General features: G+C 36.7%; 1 long non-coding RNA gene across 1 annotated transcript in view; it reads left to right on the forward strand.

Annotated features, from left to right (window-relative positions):
* LOC134760296 (uncharacterized) overlaps nt 1-23917 on the forward strand; it is a 64738-nt gene that overhangs the window by 34006 nt on the left and 6815 nt on the right. The window contains exon 2 of the long non-coding RNA XR_010137579.1: nt 11480-11617. This is a non-coding gene — a long non-coding RNA (uncharacterized LOC134760296). The remainder of the gene's footprint in view (nt 1-11479; nt 11618-23917) is intronic.

Here is a 23917-nt window from a genome sequence, read left to right on the forward strand (position 1 = left end):
CTAGTTTTGTGCTGATTGGCCTCCTGCCAGGAGGTGGCACTTATAAGTTTTCCAGACTTCTAGGTTTCTCTTCTTTCTCAGGAACACCAATTATTCTTAGGTTTGGTCATTTAATAAAATCCCAAACTTCCTGGAGGCGTTATACATTTTTTTTGGATTCTTTGTCTTTGTTGGATGGGGTTAGTTTGAAAACTTTGTCTTTGAGCTCTGAAGTTCTTCCTTCTGCTTGCATAATTTTATTGCTGAGACTTTCTAGTGCATTTTGCATTTCTCTAAGTGTGTTCTTTATTTCCAGAAGTTGTGATTGTTTTTTATTCATGCTATCTATGTCACTGAAGATTTTCCCTTCATATCTTGTATCATTTTTTTGATATCATTAAGTTGTACTTCACCTTTCTCTGATGCCTCCTTGATTAGTTTAATAACTGACCTTCTGAATTCTTTTTCTGGCAATTTAGGGATTTCTTCTTGGTTAGGATCCATTGCTGGTGAGCTAGTGTGATTTTTTAGGGGGTGTTAAAGAACTTTGTTCTGTTGTATTACCAGAATTATTTTTCTGATTCCTTCTTATTTGGGTAGACTATGTCAGAGGGAAGATCTGGGGCTCAAGGGCTGCAGTTCAGATTATGTTGTCACACAATGTGCTCCCTTGATGTAGTGCTCTCCCTTTTTCCCTAGGGATGTGGCTTCCTGAGAGCCAAACTTCAGAGACTGTCATTTCTCTTCTGGATGTAGCTACGAAGTAGAGCTATTGGGCTCCAGACTAGTACTGGGAGGTATCTGCACAGAGTCCTGTGATGTGAACCACCTTCAGGTCTCTCAGCCATGGATAGCAGCACCTCCTCTGGTGGAGGTGGCAGGGGAGTGAAATGAACCCTGTGAGGATCCTTAGTTGTATTAATAGTTTTGTTTATTGCACTAGTCTTGTGCTGATTGGCCTCCTGCCAGGAGGTGGCACTTACAAAACAGTATCAGCTGTGGTGGTATAAGGAGAATCAAGTGGTAGACGGGTCCCTAGAGCTCCCAAGAGAACATATGCTGTCTTCAGCAAACAGGGTGGGTGAAGAAAGACCGTCAGGTGGCCAGCAGGGTTAGGCATGACTGAGCTCAGACCCTCTTTGGGTGGAACTTGCTGCAGCTGCTGTTGGAGATGGTGGTGTCATTCCCAGGCCAATGGAGTTATGTTCTCAGGGGGATTATGGCTGCCTCTGCTCTCTCATGCAGGTCTCCAGGGAAGTGGGGGAAAGCTGGCAGTTACAGGCCTCACCCAGCTCCCACGCAACCCCAGAGACCAGTCTCACTTCCACCATGTGCCCCCTCAATAGCACCAAGTTTGTTTCCAGTCAGCAAGTGAGCAGGGCTGAGAACTTGCCCCAGGCTGCCAGCCTCCTGGCTGTGAAAGTAAGCAGGGCTTTTCAGGTTCAGCACCTCTCCACCTGCCATGGCTTCAGTGTTGTGTCTGTACTCCAGATTCACCTCCTCCCCTAAGTTCTGTATGGGAAACTTCACACGTGGTCAAAATTGTTACAAAGTTCAGCTGGAAGTTTCCTTCTCCCTGTAGTCTTTTCCATTTATCTGGCAGCCCTTCCCAGGGACCTCTGTGAGACAAAGTCAGAAATGGCTTCCCTGGGATCTGAGAGAGACCACATGGCTCGTCCTGCTGCTGCTTCTACCCCTGTGTTTCGCTCGGATATCCAAAATTGCCTCAGCTCCAGGTAAGATCAAATTCTTCTCCTGTGATTCGGACCTTCAGATTCCTCAGTGAGGGTGTGTGTTTGAGGTGGACGATCCCTCTTTCCCACTTTTACACTTCGGATACTCACAGTTTTTGGACTGTCTCCCAGGGCCTTCAGAAGCAATCTGCTTCCTTCAAAGGGTCTGTGGATTTACTCAGCTTTCCTGGTAGGTTTCTGTGATAGTTCTTGGGGAGAAAGTTCACAATGTGAGTCTCCATATGCTGCTCTGTCCATCCAAGTGGGAGCTGCAATTCAATTTAGTCCTGCCTCCTATCTGCCATTTTCCTAACCTCCTGTTGTGGCTAATTTATTCTTGATTCCATTGCACAAGTCCTTGGATGTCTGAGGAGAGAGGCTAACTGACATATACTGGTAAAGGCATCTTCTCCACTTGGTTATTTGAACTTCTTTTGCAAATGATGATTTATTTGGGGCATTAAATTCAATATCAGAATTCTCACACTTTGTATCCACTACCCTAAGTCTAACATTTGCCTCTTTCCAAGATATTCTTGTACTAGCTTTCCAATGTTGTAACTTAAAGGCCTCTGAGCAGGTAGGCAAGTCGTCTACCACCTCACATAGTACACATATCATCTTCCCTTGGATCACTTCACATTCTACCCAAAGTGAATGGCAAGTTTCTTCACCCAAATCTCTACCATTGAGAGGACTTCTACTCTTTTTCTTGCAAAGCCACTCCTGAGTGGAGCTGTCATGAAGCAGCAGTCTATTTTTGGTTTCTACCTATATTTCAAGCTGATTCATCCATGGACCAAGGTTGAACTTCTTTCTTTTCCATTAAATGGTCATAGTGAATGTCTCATAAGACCATAGGTATGAGCCCCATAGATTTGCTCAAACCTAACTTCTGATATAGCATTTCCGCTTTTTGATTTATTGTTACTGGACTTGCCCAATCTCATGATTTGATGCATCTAATAGTTTGGAGTATACAGTGGGCAGTTATGATCTTAGGGTCCCTTGATTTTTTTTTTGTTTGTTTTGGAAAGTATCACTAGTCACATTTTTTTCTTCCCTAGAATACAATACTGTTTTGAAGAAATTACTATCTTCACTGAAGGGACAAATTTTAGATGCTTTCCATTTGACTTTTCCTACACATTAGCTTTTACTTTTCAGGTCAAGGAGCCAATATGAGTTTTCTTAACTGCATTGTATGTCCCTTCTAGTTATATGGTTTTTAACTAAGAAACAACTACCAGGTGGGCTTATGGAGTTATCCAACCCATTGTGAGATAGCTCTGGGCCAATACTGCATTTATTACTGGAGACCTATACTCTAACAGGGTACCATAAGGACTTCTGTGGATAGCTGGTTCTCAGCATTAACTTCATATCCTATATACAACTGTCTTGGAAATAATCTAGTTATTCATCTTTCTCCAGGGCATGTTTATCTAAGTAAAGAGCATTAAATCCCATTTCAAAAAGTCTGTGAAGAACACTATTGTGCCTGCTTTCTGTGGTGTTACAGAGTCCTTCTTTATCAAGACCTGGCCTCTTCTTCAGTTGGTGGATTCTGAGTCTGAGAATTGACTTAGGTCTGGAAACTGGCCAAATCCATTAAGTGGATAATCTCAGCTCTGTTTAGCCATTGTTTATCTTTTCTCATTATGATTTGTTGAGCAATGGTCTTAATGGTTGTCCATCTTGTTCCTAGGCATACTATATTTTCTTACCATTTTCAGTGAATAGCTCTGCCCTAGCTGCTATTCCAACCTTGCTGCCTATTATGGTAATTTTTACCACCTTGCTTATGATTATTAAGAGCTGCCAGCCACCTGGCCTCTACTATTCCCAGCTCTATCACCCATGAAGATAAGTTCAAGATATTTTCTAATTCTTGTGATTTATTTCTTTTACTCTTGGGATCCCACTTTGGTAAAAACATCTACTAGCTGCTGATTTTTTTTTAAGACTTATGTTTTTGGCCAGGCATGGTGGCTCATGCCTGTAATCCCAGCACTTTGATAGGCTGAGATGGGAGGATCACTTGAGCCCAGGAGTTGAAGACCAGTCTGGGCAGCAAAGTGAGACCCTGTCTCTACAAAAAATCAAAAAGTTATCTGGGGATGGTAGTGTGCACCTGTAGTCTCAGCTACAGGGGAGGCTGAGGCAGAGGATCACTTGAACCCAGGAGGCTGAGGCCATACTGAGCTGTGTTTGCACTCCAGCACTCCAGCATGGGTGACAGAGAAAGACCCTGTCTCAAAACAAAACAAAGCAAAACAAAAAACCAACAAAACGTACAAAATTTTTGGAGTTCTTTTCTTAGTAGTTACTAGAAATTACAGTATACACCTCAATTTATCTCAATCTATTTCAAGTAAATACTGACCTAATTCCAGAAAAATATAGCAGCTATGTTCTAAAATAGCTCAATTTCTTCCAGTCTCCCTGTAAGCTTAAACCCTTAGTACAGTACTATTCTTATTGACCTATACAATTTTTTTATTATAAAAATTAGAAAGAAAATATATTTATATACTCTTTTACTTACCTATGTTTTTACCATTTTTGTGACTCTTCATTTCTTCCTGTGAATTTAAATTGCCATCTGGTATTTCCCTTCAGCCTGAAGGACTTCCTTTAGTGTTTCTTGTCATACAGATCTGTTAACAATGATTTCTCTCAATCTTTGTATATCTGGGAATGTTTTATTTTTGCCTTCCTTTTTTAAGAGTAGACTTGTTGGTTAGATAATTCTTTGTTGACAGCACTTTGCATATGTCCTTCCGCTGCCTTTTTGCCTCTATTGTTTCTGATCAAAGTCAACTTTAAATAGTACCAGTGATTCCTGTGCACAGTGAGTCTTGCTGCTTTCAAGATTTTCTTTTGTCTTTGTTTTACTGCACTTTGCCTATGATGTCTTGAGGTGTTTATCTCTTTGCTTTTAGTCTATTTGGGTTTCATTATCTTGGATCTGTAGATTAATGTTTTCAATCAAATTAAGAAGCTTCAATGATTATTTCTTTAAATGTTCTTGTTCAAATAAACTTTATTTTTAGAACAGTTTTAGATTTACAGAGAATTATGAAATTAATACAGAGAATTCCTATATACTTGATACCGAATATTTCCTATTATTAACATCTTACATTATTATTTGTTACAATTAATGATCTTATATGGAGACATTACTGACTGATCATACATTTTTCAGATTTGTGTAGTTTTTACCTAATGTTCTTTTTCTGTTTCATGATTCTTTCCAAAATATCACATTACATTTAATCACCATGTCTCCTTAGGCTCTTCCTAGCAATGACACCTTCTTAGACTTTCCTTGTTTTTGATGATCTTGATAGCTTTCAGAGTTAATGCACAGGTATTTTGTAGAATGTTCCTATATTAGGATTTGTCTGCTGTTTTTCTTATGATTAGACTGAGATTACGTGTTTTTGGAAAAAAGATCATTGAAATAAAGTGCCATTTTATCAAAGTATATCAGCCAACATAACTTATCACTGTTGGTGTTGACCTTGATCACATGGCTAACAAGTTTGTCAGACTTCACTGTAAAGTTATTTTTTTCCTCCCTTTCTGTATTATATTATTTAAAAGAGAATCACTAGGTATATCCTATATTTGAGGAGAGGTAAAGTTATTCTCTGCAACCTGAGGGAGGCGTATCAATAGAAATTACTTGGAATTCTGCAGGAAAAATTTGTCTATTTTACCCCAATTATTCAGGTATTCAATATTTTTTTACATCAATATGGACTTATTTATTTTATACTTTGGGTTATAATTTGATATTATTTTCTTGCTCAAATTTTTCCATTTGTGGCCATCAGAAGCTCTTTCAGTTGTTCCTGTGTCCCTTTGATAATATTCCACAATTGTAGTTTTGTTGCTGTTTATTTTCTTGTTGTTGTTGCTCTTATTTGGTAAAAACATTTTCTTATTTTCTGGCACTGCAATTGCTCCAAGTTCATCTTACATATTTCCTGCCCCAGTCCTAGAATCAGCCATTTCTCTGAGAAGCTCTGGTTTCCCTTTTTTGGAGAATGCTATCCAAAACCAATTCCTGGACATTAAGAGTGCTGGTTGCTATTTTGGCGTCATTGTTTTTAGGCCCTCTCAGCTAAACAGAGAAAGGAAATATATATGTGTATACTGTCCCATGAGTATACATATATATCTGGAAATATTTCCATATGTAACCATCTGTATCTATATTAAAATAAACACAAGTCCATGCTGATGTCTCCAATTCTAATCCATTACCACATGGATCATTCTAGCCTCTTCCATGTGCTGATTTGTAAACTCTGATTACAATATTAGGAAACCTAGCTCCCACCATCTACAGTTCATTTTCTTAATTGTTCAATTCTAGTATGTATGCATCAGAATCATTAGTTCATACCTCCATTAGGTATGTGTTCTTTTTCAAGTAGAGTATAGTGCTTATGAACAGCCATATTTTTTAAAATTAATATTGTGTATATTTAAAGGATACACCATGAGGTTATGGGATACACAGAGATAGAAAAAAAGTATCTAACTATAGTATTTAACTATAGTGAAACAAATTAATAAGTTCATCATCTCACATGTTTACTATCTTTTTTTTTTCTTGGTAAGGTAACTAAAATCTATTCATTTGTCATGAATCCCAAATACAGTATGATTTTATCACCTATAGTCCTCATGCTATATATTAGTTCTCTAGACTTTTTGCCTATTGTTTGACAGACTATTCTAATTTCCACAGTTGCTCAGGTCAGCCTCCTTTCCCCAGCTTTATTCGAGGTTGTATTAAATAGCATACATTTGTAATATAGTTAGATTGTTTCATCACATTCAGCATTCCATCCTGGGATTCCTCTAACATCTGAATTATTTTTTAAGTTGCATACATTAAGATTTACTCTTAATGAATAAGGTTACTCCAAAGAGTAAGGTCTACTCCTTTGTGTAAAGTTCAGAGGGTTTTGACAAATGCATAGTACCATGTGTTAACAGTTACCTTTCATATTCAATAGTTCACCACCCTAGAAATTCCCTGTGTTTCACCTATTCAACCCCTCCTCTCATCTCTCTGGACCCCTGACAAATACTGATCTTTTCACTGTTTCTGTAGTTTTTCCTTTCCTAGAAAGTCATCTAATTGAAATTATAATCTTTTTAGATTCTTTTCAAAATATTTCACTAAGGAATATGCAATTTGTAATTCATCCATGCCTTTTCATAGCTTGGTAGCTCATTTCTTTTTATCACTGAATAATATTCCATTGTGTGAATAAACCACAGTTCTATTATCTACACAACTTTTGGAGGACATCTTGGTTGCTTCTGGTTTTTGTCTATTACAAATAAAGTTGCTATAAACATTCACATGCAGGCTTTTGTGTGGATGTGTTCACCTCAAATTATTCTAGTGAATACGTAGGAGTAAAATTGCTGGATTGTAGGATAAGCCTATGGTTAGCCTCATAAGGACTGCCAAATTGGCTTCCAAAGTAGTTGTACCATTTTGCATTCCCACCAGCAAATGGAAGAGTTTCTTTTGCTTTGCATCCTTGCCATCAACTGGTTTTATGAATTTTCAGATTTTAGCCATTTTAGTAAGTGTATAGTAACATTTTATTTTGTTTTATTGTTTTAATGTGTATTTTCCTAGTGACAAATAGTGTTGTGCTTCTTTTTCATGTGCTTATTTGTCATTTATGTATGAGATGTCTATTTGAATATTTTTTTAACTGGGTTTTTTGTTTTGTTATTGCAGGGTTTTAAGAGTTCTTTGTATGTTTTGGATACAAATCATTTATTAGATAAGTATTTTGTGAATATTTTATCCTAGTTTATAACTTGTCTTTTAATTCTTCTTATTCTCTTAACAGTGTCTTTCATGGAACAGAAGTTCTCAATTTTAATTAAATCCAACTTAACAATTTTTTTCTTTCATCAATCATATTTTTGATGTTGAATCTGAAAACTCATTGCCAAACCAAGGTCTTCTAGATTTTCTGTCATGTTTTCTTCTGTAAGTTTTATAGTTTCGTGTTTTACATTTAGGTCTCAGATTCACTTGTTTTCATTAATTTTTTTGAAAGATGTAAGGTTTTTTTTTGAAAGATGTATGATTTTTTTTTTTCATGTGGATGTCTACTTGTTTCAGGACTATTTGTTGAAAGACTATCTTTTCTTCATTGAATTTCTTTTGTTCCTTTGTCAAAGATTAATTGATGATATCTATGGGGGTCTATTTCTGAGCTCTCTATTCTATTTCATCCATGTATATGTCTATTCTTTTTTGAATACCATGTTATCTTGATTACCGTAGCTTTATATTAAGCCTTGAAGTTGAGTAGTGTGAGTTCTCTAATTATCTTCTTTTTCAGTACTGTGCTGGTGATTCTAGGTCTTGTGCCTTTCCTTATGTACTTTAGAATCAGTTTGTTGATATATAGAAAATAAATTACTGAGATTTTCCACCTTTAGTTGAGTCTCAAGGGCTAGACAGGCCTGTAATTAGGGAAATAGTTTTCTCCCAGGTAGGGATAAGGCTCTGGTAGCCTTTCTCCCTTGAAAGCATAGGACTGTGTTATGGAGAGCACTTTGGGTGTATTTCACAATACCCTCTTCTTGCCAATCTACAAGGGAATTTTTGTTGCTGCTTCACTGTGAAAGTATAATCACGTTCCTAGTGGTTAAAAAAAAAAAAAAAAAAAAGAATGTATGTATCCCTAATACTGCAACCCTTAGGATATTCTCACTCTCAAGTTAGTTTCCTGGCTCCAGCAATTAATCAAAATTACCATTTAAATATTTCTACCGGTTCATAACTCCAGTGGCTCTTCCTCCAAGGCAGCAGGTATTGGCTGTAACTCTTTGGATGAAGCTGTCTTGCCAGATTCGGTGGCAGTTTGCATTTAGATTTCAGTTCTCTAACAGGTCTAAGAAAAGTCATTATTTTTCAGTATGTTCAACACTTTTCTTGTTGAAAGGATGGGAGTAATGACTTATATTATTTTTTGATATCAGAGCTGGAAACAGAAGTTCACGTCAAATATACTTGTCTGCCATTTTCTTTCTTTCCTCTTTCTGGGACTCTCATTACATGTATGTTTATATCATGGGAAAGGAAAAAATGCTTCCATCTGCCTTGCTAGGCTTTGTGACCAGGCCTGAGAATTTGGCCTGAAAATTAAACAGACATAAGACAAACTAACAGGAGAAAAGCATATACATTTTATGTAATGTTTTTATATGTATTTGGCAGCCTATTTACCAAAAGAATAATAATTTTGTGAAGAAGTGATAAAACAAAGGAAAAGGGATTTAAACTTTTGTGGTGGTAAATTGTGAGAAACTGACTATGAAATATATACATGAAAATAATAGAAAATAAGAATTATTTTAGTAGGTTTGTACAGGTACATTTTGATGTTGACTCCCAGCGTGTAGTGAGTAGAATATTCTTCTCTGTGGTAAAGGGAAGACAACTTTCTAATGGGAAATTTTATGACCTGCCTTTAGGTAGAAAGGAGGAGGTCAGAAAGCCCCTCCTGTATCTGCTGTTTCTCAAGTGCCTTCAGTTCAAAACAATCAATATGCCTAAGTGGAATATTTTGGGGTGGCACATTCTGAATCCCTTCAGTATGTGTATAATTTTCTGACAAGTCTCCGAGTCTCCACTTATCTTTCTGTAACTATTTTCTTTCTAATCTTAAGGTAAATTAATTTCTATTTTTTTCTTCAAAATCATTGATGATTTTTTCTGCCATCACAAATTTGCTATTAAATCCATCTAGTAAATTTTTCATTTTTGTTACTACATTTTTCAACTTAAAGAATTCCATTTGGATTTTTTTAGCTTTCTATTTCTTTACTGAGATCCCTTATTTGTTGAGTCATTGTCCTCACATTTTTTTTTAATTGTATGCAATACATTCAGAATAGCTATAATGAAATTTTTGCTGCAAAATCCTACTTCTTAGTCTACTTACAGTTAGTTCTATTCAGTGTTTTTTTTCTTTTTTTCTAAATCTGGTCTATACTTTCTCTAAATATGGTTTCACACTTAGTATTTTTTGTATACTCTAATATTTGGTTGGACACTGGACATACGAGGTAATATAGTAATTTTGTGTTCTGATTTTACTCTTTCTTTCTTTTTTCTTTTTTGTAACTCACTTGAACTTTAACTGTGGAATTGATCTCCCCTGTAGCATATGACCATTTGTATATATGCTAAGATTTTTTAGTTTTGTTATTTGACCTGGCTTCCTAGGGGTCACCCCAGTGTCTGCATAGCTTAGCGGTCATCCAGTGATTTGGAATACGCTCTACTCAAATTCCATGCACCCATAATTCTTCCTCCCTCTGCTGACTGGTCTTTGGGTGTGGGCACAAAGTTGTCAGTTTTCAAGTCTTCTGTGACTTTCACTTTAAACTCAAACTTTCTTGGTTTTGCCCCACATGCATGTATAGCTTCCTAGTCAGCCAGGTGTTCATGAAGAGCTTCTCTCATCTCTTCTATGGCTTTCTTATTTCTAAGAGCTCTCCACTAAGTTTATGCCTGGTTTACCATTTGCCCCAACCAGTACCACAAATTTAGGCTAGTAGACCTGTCAGTCACCCATTTATTTTCTACTGACAATGCTGCCTGTTGTAGGTTTTTGTCCTATGCCTGAAATTGAGCCCACCTGGTCTGACATCAAAGTTACAGGTTTCCTGGCCAGCTGCACACTAGCAATGCTGTCATTATTATTGACCAAACTGGGATGGGTGGTGAACATTGGCTCCAGACAAGATTACAGACGCTATTATTTGTAGCTGAAGGACTAGCAGTTTTTCATAAATATATATTTCTCAAATTGTTCTTTGCATTTAGTCAATTTTTAGAGTTCCAAGATGGTTGTTTTTGACAATTGTGTCCAGTTTTATCCTTTTCTTGTGGAGGTAAGAAGATTTGTTGATCTCTCCACTCCTCTATATTTGTAAAGCTCCCTCCCTATTTTTCCCTTTTTTGTTTGTTTGTTTTAGTAGAAAATTATGCCTATAGATCATCATCTGGTTGCTAGGGAGAAGTCATTGCTACCGGTTTTGGTGCTTTTTAAATGTATATGGTAAAATACATCACAAATTCATCTGATAAAAAACTTCAGATTTAAATTTAGGATTACAAGTTTTTTTTAAGTGTAATCTCTTTGATCTTACGTATGTATCTTTTCTTCTTATATGCCAAAACTCCTGGTTCTTAATAATATCAATGTAATTATTAATTTGTCTAACAATATACATGCATCAGCCTCAGCATAATAGCATCAACATTACCACAAATATAGTTATTTAAAATGATTTGATGGTTTTTGTGAGTGTGTGTGTTTTTTTTACACTGCACTGTATGTTTTATAATATAATGGTGATGATCTCTTCTGCTGCAATATATTTATATATTTTCTACAGGTACCAGAGTATGTCTGCTTGTCCTGGGAAAAAAAAATCTGTACATTCTCTCTTGCCAAATCCATAAACATGCTGTGCTTTATATCCATGATCAATGATACAACACATTTCAATGAAATTCAGAGCTATTTCACTGTCCAGTTCTGCTGCATGTTTTTATTACACCATAATTCTGCTCACAACCTGATTCATTTTACATTCTGACTTTATGTCAGATGTACTAATGTACTTTTAAAATAAGGAATATTAAAGATTTTCAAAAATAGTTGTAAAATTGTGTATTTTCTGCCATTTCACAGCTCCTTCCCATTTATGAGAGAGCCACCTGACATCAGTCCATAGGCTGTGAAGAGTATTCCAGATCTATCACATTTCTGCGATTCCCAGATGGCTGGTCATGAAAAAAATTCCCTCTTCAGTTTGTGTATATGGCAGTGGTAAGTGGAGGCACCTAGATAGAAAATTTTACTCTGGTGAATTATATCTTGTATATTCTTCAAACTCAAAGGAATAAAAACAAACTAAATGCTAGAAAACTAATGAACAAACAAAACCTTCCAAATACCCCTTCTCACCATCACATTTATTTGGAAAAATACATTTTTAAAGTATCAAGAAATTTTTCAATCATATGCAAATGTAGAAATAATAGTAAAGTAAAACTCCATGCACTCACTACCCAGCTTCAGAAATTATACAATCATGACAAATAGTGTTTCATCAATACCTCCATTCACTTACACTCATTGAGTATTTTTTGAAGCAAGTCCCAGAAGTCAAATTATTTCCTTTGAAAACAATTTCAGTGTGTATTTCCAAAACATAATACTTTAAAAAAGAACTACAGTTGAAGTCACAAGTAAAAATAATAATTTAATATCATCAAATAACTAGCCATTATTCAAATTTCAAATTCTCTTACAAATACTATATTTTTGTAACAATTTGTGTGAATCAAGTCCGAAAATTTTTAATTCTTTCCATTGTTGAAGGAACCAGGTTATTTATCCTGTAGAGTTTTCTGCCGTCTGAATTTTGATAATTGTATCACCATGGTGTTGCTTAACATCTTCCTATAGTCTGTGCTTTTCCTGTAAATTAAGCATTGGTGCTAGTGGTTTAATCAGATACAGGTAGGTTTATTTGTAGCAGTTCTACCTGATAAAGGTTGCTGTGTTTTTCCTTATTAAGCGTTTACTCTCTGGTTGCCTCTGTTTTAGCAGGTGGTGATGATCAATGACTAGATACATCAGTTCATTAAAGGTTGCAAAAGGAGGCTGTTCTAACTCTATTATTCTTACTTTATACATCTATTAGATGTATATATAGGTGTATCTATGGATATATTTCTGAAGTATGTTTACCAATAGAAATTTTATAAATGAAGTAACACAGTTTGTATAGGAAAGGCAGGATAAATGCAAAATGTTACATCTCACAAATGAGCCATAAGCATAAAAGCATGTGGTGCAACACCATAGGAGAATGCAGTATCTCCAAAAGGTTTCTATCTTCCTCAGATTCTAAAAAGCCCTTTGCAATTTTTCACTCAAAAGTTCTAATTACCTATATTCCTAATATTTAAAAAATAATGTTTATAATTGTTTTCTGTCTAAAGAGTTATGCATGCTTATTTTAGAAAATATAGGTCGATCTGAAGAAGGGGAAATCTTCTCTAATTTCATTGCCTGGAGAAAACTACTGTCCAAGTGATTTCAAAGATGACTATTCTATAAGGGTCCCAGAACCTATTAAAGAATCAAGTCAGTAAACAGTGATAATACTTGAGTTACAGAATGAAAACACAGATGATATTAAAAAGTACTTCAGTGGGTTTTTTTTTCTGGAATTTTATATTGTGGCAAAATACACACAACATAAGATTTGCTACAGTAACCATTCTAAACAATTCAGTAGCATTAAGTACAGAACCCATGTTATGATACCACCACCACTATTTAAACCCAGAACATTCTTATTTTCACAATTGAAGATCTTGTGATAGGTCTACAACTCTGTGAATATACTAAAAATAATTAAATTGTATATTTTAAGTTGTTGAATTTAATAATACAACAATTATATTTCAATAAATCTGCTTTTTCTTAAAAAAAATAAGAGATAGCAGAGAATAAAATAGAAAAAAGTCCTTTGTCTTCAGGGAATTTGCCTTCTAGTGATAGCCATTACCATTATAATTCTCTAATACCTTTAGCAAAAACACAAAGTGATAGCCATTACCATTACAATTGTCTAATACCTTTAACAAAAACACAACAAATGAAACAGATTGCCTGTAGAAGATAAAGACTGGATATGCTATTCTTATAGATGCCCTCGGATTTCCTGAATATAACCTCCAGTTTACTGTGTCTGACCCTAGTTCCCATGAACAGATGGCCAATCAAGGCTGCAATGGGGCAACTAATCCTGTATTTTCCTAAACTCGTAAGTTAAAATTTGCAAGATACATTATAGAAAGACAAAAACAGTATCTTACAGAGTGATGCTGATGTGGACTTTTAGATCCGGAAGTAGACTTAGAGATTATTAATTTTAGCCTAATTATTTTACAAATAGACAACTGACACCCATGTAGATCAAGGATTTAGCCATAACCAATCAAGCACGATCTGACTCTACAAAGCAGTTATATCTGAGGGCAGTGCTGTTCTGTTCTGCTTTGTTTTATTTTGTCTGTGTGTTTTTTAGAAGCGTTATCTGCTTGACAGCCCACTGATGATTTTACAAATCCTTATTTGTAAAATAGACTTTACTTTGCTATCGCAGAAAAGACGAAGTTTGGGTTAGTACAGCGTATCAAATAAGCACTTTTAGTTTAGATTTTTTGATGTCAATTAATAATGGTGAACCGCAAAGCTGCAGAAGAATGAGAGGCAGAATTAGGAATAATACTGAATTTTTATCTGTCTCATGCATGACTATCCTGGGGTATGGCGGGTTCCCACATGAGCCTGAAGAAAAAACTTAGTGTGAAAAGTCTTCATTTTGTCCAGTTGTCCCAGAAAAATGTGTACATACAGAGAAAGTGATGGCCCTGAGTGGTGAACCTCTTCCTTTTGTTCTTAGTTGGTGGCAGAGTCAAAACAGACCTTCAGGCACCCAGTTGTGTAGACTCTTTGGTTTTGATGCTTTGATAATTTCCAAATGACTAACACTCTCTTATGCCTCAATTAATCTAACCTAGTGAACACGACTGAAGCTTTCCACAGCGCCCTGTTTCTGAGATTTTTGTTTTTGTTTGTTTGTTTGTTTGTTTTAGTTTTTTGAGATGGAGTCTCGCCCTGTCACCTAGGCTGGAGTGCAGTGGTGCGATCTTGGCTCCCTGCAACCTCTGCCTCCCAGGTTCCAGCAATTCTCGTGCCTCAGCCTCTTGAGTAGCTGGGATTACAGGCGCGTGCCACCATGCCCAGCTAATTTTTGTATTTTTAGTAGAGACGGGGTTTCACCATGTTGGCCAGGCTGGTCTGAAACTCGTGACTTCAGGTGATCCGCCTGCCTCAGCATCCCAAAGTGCTGGGATTACAGGCATGAGCCACCACACCAGGTCAGGACTCTGTTTCTGAATGTGAGTACTCATTCACCTTGTGAAGTGTGGATTGTGGATGGAGAGAAAAAAAAGATAAGGAGATTAGACTGAAGCTATCAATACTTAAAGTGAGACTTTTCAAGCTCCAGTTGGACCACTGGCATGACTTTCAATATGGCTTCCATATTGCTTTGGTGACAGGATGAGAAGAAGGCAATACTGAGCTTGGCCTGCTCCTCAGAGGTTGTGGGATCTCTTAATCAATTTTCTGTTGCTTACAACAGAATACCTGAAACAAGGTAATTTATAAAGAAAAGGAATTTCTTTCAGTCCTGGGGGCTGAGAAGTTCCAGGTTGAGGTGATACATCTGGTGAAAACCTTCTTGCTGGCAGGGGCTTTCTGCAGTCCCAGGGTGCTGCAGGGCATCACATAGTGGGTGGCTGAGAGCACTGACATGCTAGCTCAGGTTTCTCTTCCTCTTCTTACAAAGCCACCAGTTACACCCCATGATAATCATTAATCCATGAATGGATTAATCCATTCAAGAGGGCAGAGTCCTCATGAATGATCCAATCAACTATTAAAGGGCCCATTTTTAATGCTGCCACATTGGGGATTGAGTTTTCAACACATGAAATTTGGGAGGCACATTCAAACTATAGCATGAGGTAAAGGAAGCATGAGTATTTCCTTGGACTGAATGTGGAGCCCAGGAAAGGGCGGCACTGAGGCCTTTGTTTTTGAGGGGTGAGGAGATCTCAGCAGAAAGAGGCAGATGGACATGGCTAGCGGCCTGCAGGCTAAGCACAGATTCGCAGTGCATCAATTAGAACAGAAAGGAACCTACCAAAACTCATGTAGGATCTCAGATTTTAGTCCTCTAATGGGGTGGTGGGATAAAAATGTAAATTAAACTATACGTTGAAAAACAAAATTGCATTTTGTTTCCATTTACTGTAGAGCTTTTCAACATACAGTTTAATTTGAAGTTATGCTGCAAGCTTAGGAATGGGGAGGAAGAGGAAAACTAGAGGTGGTAGTAAATGAAGGGTCCACAATTGTTGCTGAGAGCAGGCTTGCTCTTTCAATGGGTGCAGGCTGTGTGGTGTCTGAGTGGCTGGCATGATTTAATAGGAGCAATTTGGAGTCATTATACATACACATTTCTTTTTAAAAATTAAGCATCATAACAGCTATGATAGATAGATTAGGCACATATTATTACCTTCATTTTAGGTGAGGTGGTCCAACAACAAGGTGATTAATTTTCCCAAGGTCATGGATTTGTTTATTCAGGGGTGTGAGTTAGTTGAAGTGGAGCAAGCAGTCAGATCTGAGGGTGAGCCAGGTGGCCTTCCTTCTACCAATTCTCTTTATCATGCTTCCTTTATCATGTCCATTACAGAACCACGTTTCTTCTAAGGACCCTCAGATTGCTAGGGCAGATCCTGTATTCAAATATCTTGTTTTTGCCTACTGCCTTAGCATCAGTCTGAGAATTTGCTTGAAGGCATCTATCATGCTGATGGTTAGAACATAAACCAGTTTTGGGGGAAAAGATTTGAATTGCCTACAATAATTTGTGGTTAATGAATTGTCCTAAGGGTTTTATGTGTCCCTCTCCCACTGTTTTGCATGGTAGTTGTCTCGTCCCCATTAAAAGACTTTTCTCATTTGAACTGTTTTTATGAATAAAGGGCTCTTTCATTTTCCACAGCCGATTTCCTTTTATTGTCTATATTGCATTTTAACAGGGAGACAAATGACACCACAAACAGAGGCAAGGGAGACTGACTCCTCCCGCCTTGCCTTTATGTGTTTTTATTAACCTTTGTTCATCCCTTAGCTCAGGCTGTGGGATGTAGACCTTTAGTGCTGGTCATAAATGAACAGCCAGATTTGAAACTTGATGGAAAAGCTCTCTAATGGGACAGAGGAGTCACTGAAACAATATTTGTTTTTAAAAATTGTGTTTGAAGTTATAATGACAGTGATAGAAATATCAATTATAGTAATAAACATTGCAACACTGAGTATTGAGGTATATAGGCAGAAAGAAATATTTAGTATCCTCTATATGCTAGGCATTCTATATATTTTTCTGCTATATAAATAATATATGAATACATTTATATGACACAAACTTTAAAAGATATGGGAGTATATGTGATAAATGGTCAAAATTATCTTTCTTTTTTCCCTCAAATACCACTAGTTTCATCGTATGTATCTATTAACAATTTCATCTGCATATACATATACACATTCATATCTTAATGTTTTGTTTTATCATGCATGAGTTCAAAACCTCTGCATATTATTCAATGACATTCTAATTTGCTTAACAAAATCTACTCTGCATATTATTCAATGACATTCTAATTTGCTTAATTTTAAAAGGCTTACTATTTGTACTTTATATAAATCTTCCTTACTCTTTGTTTTTTGTCGTTAGCAGCATTTCCCTCTTAGAGATTTAATTTCTTTGGTTGTTGTTAATATAGTGAAAGCTTCAGTAAACATCCTTCAACATACATATCTTCCCATAGGATACATTTCTAGAAATGGAATGCATGTGTGGAAGGATTTGTACATCTCATGGTTTGGTAGATAGTGACCAATTCCCTGTACTGGCTATGCCACTTCAAACATCCACCATATTGTATGAGTGTGACTCCCGCCTCTTTGTGTGTTCTTTTATTCCTTAGAATACCCTGACAAAGGAAAACTCTAATCCTTATTTTTATCAATAGAGAATAACAAGCTTCAGAAATGTTAAATAAAATTGCCTGAGGTTACACAGCTATCATGTGGAAGATGAGCTTTATTCCTCACAAAGGCCCATACTCTTTCTGTATTCAGGACATTTTCGGCATGAAGTCCATAATATCTAGCTTTGCTATGAAGTTGGTTTTATGTGTTTGGGAAGTCACATCACCTCTCTGGTTCAATTTTCCTTTTCTATAAAATGAAGTAGTTGGACTAGGTGCCTTAGACTCCTTTGGTTTTGAATTGTAAACCTGTTTTGGGGAGTATTTTATAAATGCTAGTGCTAGTATAATTTTGGCTGGATTTTGAACATATTTCTTCTACCTGGGATTTCACTTTTCAAAGGGGAAAAGGACTTGAATTTGGATTAACATTAGGAATATTAATAAGGTTAATATTCAGCATCATAAGTAAAATTGTTAAGCATGGCCTGTGTGCTAAATACTGCTCACTTTTCCAAGTGCTTTACATGCATTATTTTGTACCACCCTCCCTGCATTCTGCTGAGCCAGGTATGGTTATTGTCTTAGTTTCACAGATGAGTAAAAGGATGAGGGAAGACAAAATTCTTGTCTAAGATCACACAGCATGTGGTGAGCATTTGAACTCAGACTTTCAGAGACTGAGCTGAGAAGCAAATTTTTTTGTGAGCGTGGGAGGGGGAGGCATTTTGTGGAGGAAAAATACAGTAATTCTTCCTTGGACTATGATTAGGAAAGGAAAGGTCAAACCAAAACCCTGTTTAGGTTCAAAAGTTAACCTTCAACAACTTGGGATAAAAATCCTATTATAATGTGTTACATACTCTTCTGTTTACATTTAATTTGTTTAATTTAACCATTTCTTTTGGGGATAGTGTCATTGTATAGGTATTTGTTAGTTCCTTAATAGATTCCTGCTCTTGGGAATAATTGAACTGAATAAACCATTCTCCTTTTCTCTGAATGGTCTCGAATTGGCAGGCATTTTGAGTGTTTCAGGTTCTTTTTTACAGTTATGCTTCTCTTGCCTCAGTGTCAAGGTGTCAGCTTTGAAGGCCACTCTTGTGTGGAGAAGGTGTGACCAACTGACTGGAGACAGGATGTGCCCTTTGGGTAGGGGACCGCATAACTCAACATCCAAACTGGGACACTGTTATTATTTAAGCAGGACAACAGGAATAAGATGAGACTGCTTATTCAAACTGGGATTTACAGTCACTTTACTTAGGGCCAGGTCGACATTCTGACTCACTTGCTTGCTTGTTAAGGAATCTTGTAACAAATTATTTAGTTTCTCTGAACCACAGTTTCCTCAGTTGTAAATTGGGCACAATAATGCCAACTTGTAAGAATTAGAGAGAATGTACATAGTAGGTGCCTTATGATAGAGCTGCCACATGGCTTGTTGAGAGGAATGAAAGTCAAGGGCATAACACAGTAACTACTTGTTGCCTGTTAACTTTGCTATTGTTTAGGCTATGATTATTTTGCTTTCTATTGCTGTAATTGTGTCTACATCTGGCTATTCTCTCCAGCATTCTCTTCTTAGCTACTTCCAATCTGATGTGGGCTGGGAAACAAGATAACTGAAATGTTAGTATTCCAGAAAATACTCATCTCTGAGTTAGGTGCGAGTTTTTTGGTTTTGTTTGTTTTTTGTACAAGTTTTCATCTTAACTGCTTAAAGTATTAGTCTTTGACCTTGTCATTGGCCTAAACAATAAATGTTGTGTGATAATTCATCACTATATAGATAATGCTTCTTGGTGATTTTCTATATTTGAATTTTATAGTTTGTCAGCATGGTACTGGTATAAAAATAGGCAGGTATAAAAATACAAATATGTTTTATTATGTAAAAATATAAATCTATAGAACAGAATAGAGAACCTAGAAATAAAGCCAAATTCTTACAGCCAACTGATCTTCAACAAAGCACACAAAAACATAAAGTGGGGGAAAGAACAGACACACTATTCAACAAATGGTGTTGGGATAACTGGCCAGCCATGTGTAGAGGAATGAAACTGGATCCTTATCTCTCACCTTATACAAAAATCAACACAAAATGCATCAAAGACTTAAATCTAAGACCTGAAACCATAAAAATTCTAGAAGATAACATCAGAAAAACCCTCAAGACATTGGCTTAGGCAAAGACTTCATGACCAAGAACCCATAAGCAAATGCAACAAAAACAAAGATAAATAAATAGGACTTAATAAACCTAAAAAGCTTCTGCATAGCAAAGACACAATCAGCAAAGTAAACAGACAACCCAGAGTGGGAGAAAACCTTTTCAATCTATAAATCTGACAAAGGAATCCAGAATCTACAAGGAACTCAAACAAATCAGAAAAAAAGAAAACAAACAAAAAAAACCACCAAACAATTCCAACAAAAAGTGGGCTAAGGACATGAATAGACAATTCTTAAAAAAAAGATATACAAATATGTGAAAATATGCTCAACTTTACTAATGGTCAGGGAAATACAAATCAAAACCATAATGTGATACCACCTTACTCCTACAAGAATGGCTATAATAAAAAAAATATATATAATAGATGTTGGCGTGAATGTGGTGAAAAGAGAATACTTTTACACTGCTGGTTGGTGGGACTATAAACTAGTACAACCACTATGGAAAACTAAAAGTAGAACTACAATTTGATCCAGCAATCCCATTATTGGGTATCTGCCCGGAGGAAAAGAAGTCATTATACAAAAAAGATACCTGCACATGCATGTTTATAGCAGCACAATTTGCAATTGGAAAAATATGGAACCAGTCCAAATGCCCATCAATCAACAAGTGGATAAAGAAAATGTGGTGTATATATACCATGGAATACTACTCAGCCATAAAAAGAAACAAAATAATGGCATTTGGAGCAACCTGGATGGAATTGGAGACCATTATTCTACGTGAAGTAACTCAGGAATGGAAAACCAAGCACTGTATGTTCTCACGCATAAGTGGGAGCTAAACTATGAGGATGCGAAGCCATAAGAATGATACAATGGACTTTGGAGACTCAAGGGAAAGGTTCAGAGTGGGGCGAGGGATAAAAGACTATACATTGGGTACAGTGTACACTGCTGGGGTGATGGATGTACCAAAATCTCAGAAATCACCACTAAGGAACTTCTTCATGTAACCGAACACCACCTATTCCCCCAAAATATATTGAAATAATTTTTAAAATTATAGTTTTGTTGATGGGAGATTTGTAGCTATTAAGATAGTTTAGCTCAATAAGGTTTAATTTCCCACTAGCTTGCAGGGAGGGGCTTCTCCAAAGCACTAAAATTGGGTATAAAATAACTTTTATAGTATCTGGTAATTTGGAAGGTAAAGTTGCAGAGTGTGAAAGTAGGAACAATCTAATTTCTTGCTTCCCAGAAAAACAAGACATATTAATAATTATTAAGAAGGAAGTGAACTGTCCTTTTTACACAAAGGGAAAGAATTACAGGAGTTTATAACATGCTTGTAATATGAAAGGCTCATGTAGGATAAATTAAATTCTGCTTTAATTTTCCTTTGTAGTTTAAAAATCAAAATAAGGAATTACTATTTTTTCTATTTTCTCTACTAAAATAGAAGCCATATATATCTTACTACTTTATCCCTAGCATCCCACACAGACTGTGGCACACAGTAACCTCTCAATATTTAATAATTAAAAAGAATATATCTTAAATGCATATTGACAACATGAAGTATAGATAATTGCAATCTAGTAAATTAAGTGTTATTCTCCTCAACAGCTGTGTAAGAGTATATGCAGAATAAAATGACTTTTGCTTCATTCTGCGTCTTTTTCAGATAACCTGGTGACCTATTCTCAGTAGACACTGATTATTTGGGGGATATGGAGATATCACTGCAGTGTATGTAAATAAAGGGTAATAGTATTTTTTCCTGAGCAAGAAAACATCTGTTTAAATAAACTAATGGTCCCACTGTACTTATTTATTTTACACACACTAATTCAGTCACTCAAACATTTAGAGTACCTGCTATATGCCAGGCACTGTACTACATATTAGCCATGGCTGGAAGAAAGAAGGAGTGGTGAATGAGTCACTTTATAATTATTCGTGATGAGTATGAGTATTTTGGTTTTACTTAATGAAAGCTACCAAGTATGTGTGTGTGTATAGTTACTGGTCATTTTTTCTTTTGTGTGTGTTTGCATGTGTATGACAAGATGATAGCCATTGTCTTTGTTTCCCTGTGTTTCCCATTTCTAGTTAAATGATTGGGCATCTTTGTTCTGCCCCAAAAGATGAGAGTCTATAATATGCCTCATCACTGTAAAATGGAGTACGCTCTAGACAGCCATGGTGAATGACTAACAGAAATGCCGGATGCTGGGATAGTTATATTGAGTATCAACTTGATTGGACTTAAGGATACAAAGTATTGTTCCTGGGTGTGTCTGTGAGGGTGTTACCAAAGGAGATTAACATTTGAGTCAGTGGACTGGGAGAAGCAGACCCACCCTCAATCTGGGTGGGCACCATCTAATCAGCTGCCAGCACAGCTAGAATAAGAGCAGGCAGAAGAATATGGAAGGAATAGACTTGCTGAGTCTTCCTGCCTCCATCTTTCTCCTGTGCTGGATGCTTCCTGCCCTGGCTCCTCAGCTTGCAGACGGCCTATTGTGGGACTTCACATTGTGATCCTGTGAGTCAATACTCCTTAATAAACTCCCTTTCATATATACATCTATCCTATTGGTCCTGTCCCCCTAGGGAACCCTGACTAATACAGATGCCCTCTTCCTTTTTGCCAGTTTTTGTTGTGTTTGGGTGGAAATGTTTGCAAACACATCCATGTTCAACTGTTTTCATTAATGGTGGTGAAGAGAATGTGGGTGGGCAAACTCAGCAGCAAACATTTCCATTGTGATTTTTGGGTTTGGCATGTGGTCAGACTCTGCACAGCCAGCCAGCCTCTCCTCTTCCTTCTCCCTCTCCCCGACCTTCCTTTCTCCCCTCCTGCCCCCACCTTTAATTCCCACTCTTATAAATTTTTGATGATCCTTTTGTTGGTCATGTATTTAGCCACCATTTGCTGAGCCCCAGCTTATGGTAAACACTGTGTCAGGGCCTATGGCTCTAAATGTGGTTTCTAAGCTTTAGAAAGCTAACAGTCCAGAGAGGAAGAGAGATACAAAAATAAATAGCCGTGTGAATATGTTTAATTAAACATTTGTGAGAAGAATTATGAAACCCCTGAGGAGGGGTTGATTGTGCCATCTAGGGAGTAGGAAATGGCTTCATAGAGGCAGTCAAGAGTGGACATCAGGGGCTATGTCATTTCCAGGACCAGTCTGAGGCCATGTGTTAGGATATTTAGGCTCAATTTCAAGTATTCTAAAGAGTTGTGTGAGTTAAAGAAAATATGTTAACTTTTTGGTGCTTCAGTTTTCTTATCACTGGCAGTGGATAAGAATCTTCACTGCTGTGAAGACAGAGTAAAACAATGTTTGAGAAAGCTCTGTGATAAGTTTTAGGTAATTCCAAATGCTATCTTCATTTTGCTGTTATAAGAAATAGCCTGGGCCATTGAACTGATGGTTCTTCCTAGCCAGTTCCTCTCTCTACATCTTTCTGGAAGAATCTGTGCAAGACCAGGCCCCTTTCCTGAAAGATACAACAAAATGAGACATAAGGGCTTGAATTCTGGCCCTTCAAAAAACTGGAAGTTTTAAAAATGATGGTAATGATGGCATTGCCTTATTCTTTTGGAACTCTTAGAGCATATCCCAGCACTTACCCAGCCAGGATCTCATACGTCATTTAGGTTAGAACAGGTGTCACCATCTTTGCTTTATAGACATGTTTGCCATGGGACAAAAAACAAGGAGGATTGATTTGTGCTAACACCAGAGTAGAGTAATTGAGTGTCAGGATTCTAAAAGGCAAGAGATCTTAAAAATAGCAGTGTAACCACATATAAAGAAAACAATATAGGCATTGATTTAATAACCTTTGCAGGGTCACATAATTAATTAGGGAATAGAAGCAGACCTCCAACCCAGGGCTCTTCTGATTGTTGCTGAAACATACTGGACCACATCTTCATCTTGAATTCATCTTCAGTGGTTGAGCTTTTCAAACTTTGCCTTTAAATTTGATGATGCACACTCTTCCTTCCTACCTCACAGCTTTCCTATCAATTGACTGATAATCTTAAAAACTAGGACTTAGTTGTATTAAGGGCACTTACTAGATGCAGTAATCCAACATTTTGTAGATGAAATAACACAATTATTTTACCATTTATAGGTCTTCCTCCATTTTACCAATTAGCTTATTTTATAAAGTTGAATATTCTGCTCTGGAATTTACCTAAAGCACTCTCGGCATGTCAGGACTTGCTGCAGGCTCTGTGGACTTCAGACTTAGCCCTTGACTCCAT

This window comes from Pongo abelii, chromosome 17 (assembly GCF_028885655.2).
Source record: "Pongo abelii isolate AG06213 chromosome 17, NHGRI_mPonAbe1-v2.0_pri, whole genome shotgun sequence".
NCBI classification, from domain to species: domain Eukaryota; kingdom Metazoa; phylum Chordata; class Mammalia; order Primates; family Hominidae; genus Pongo; species Pongo abelii.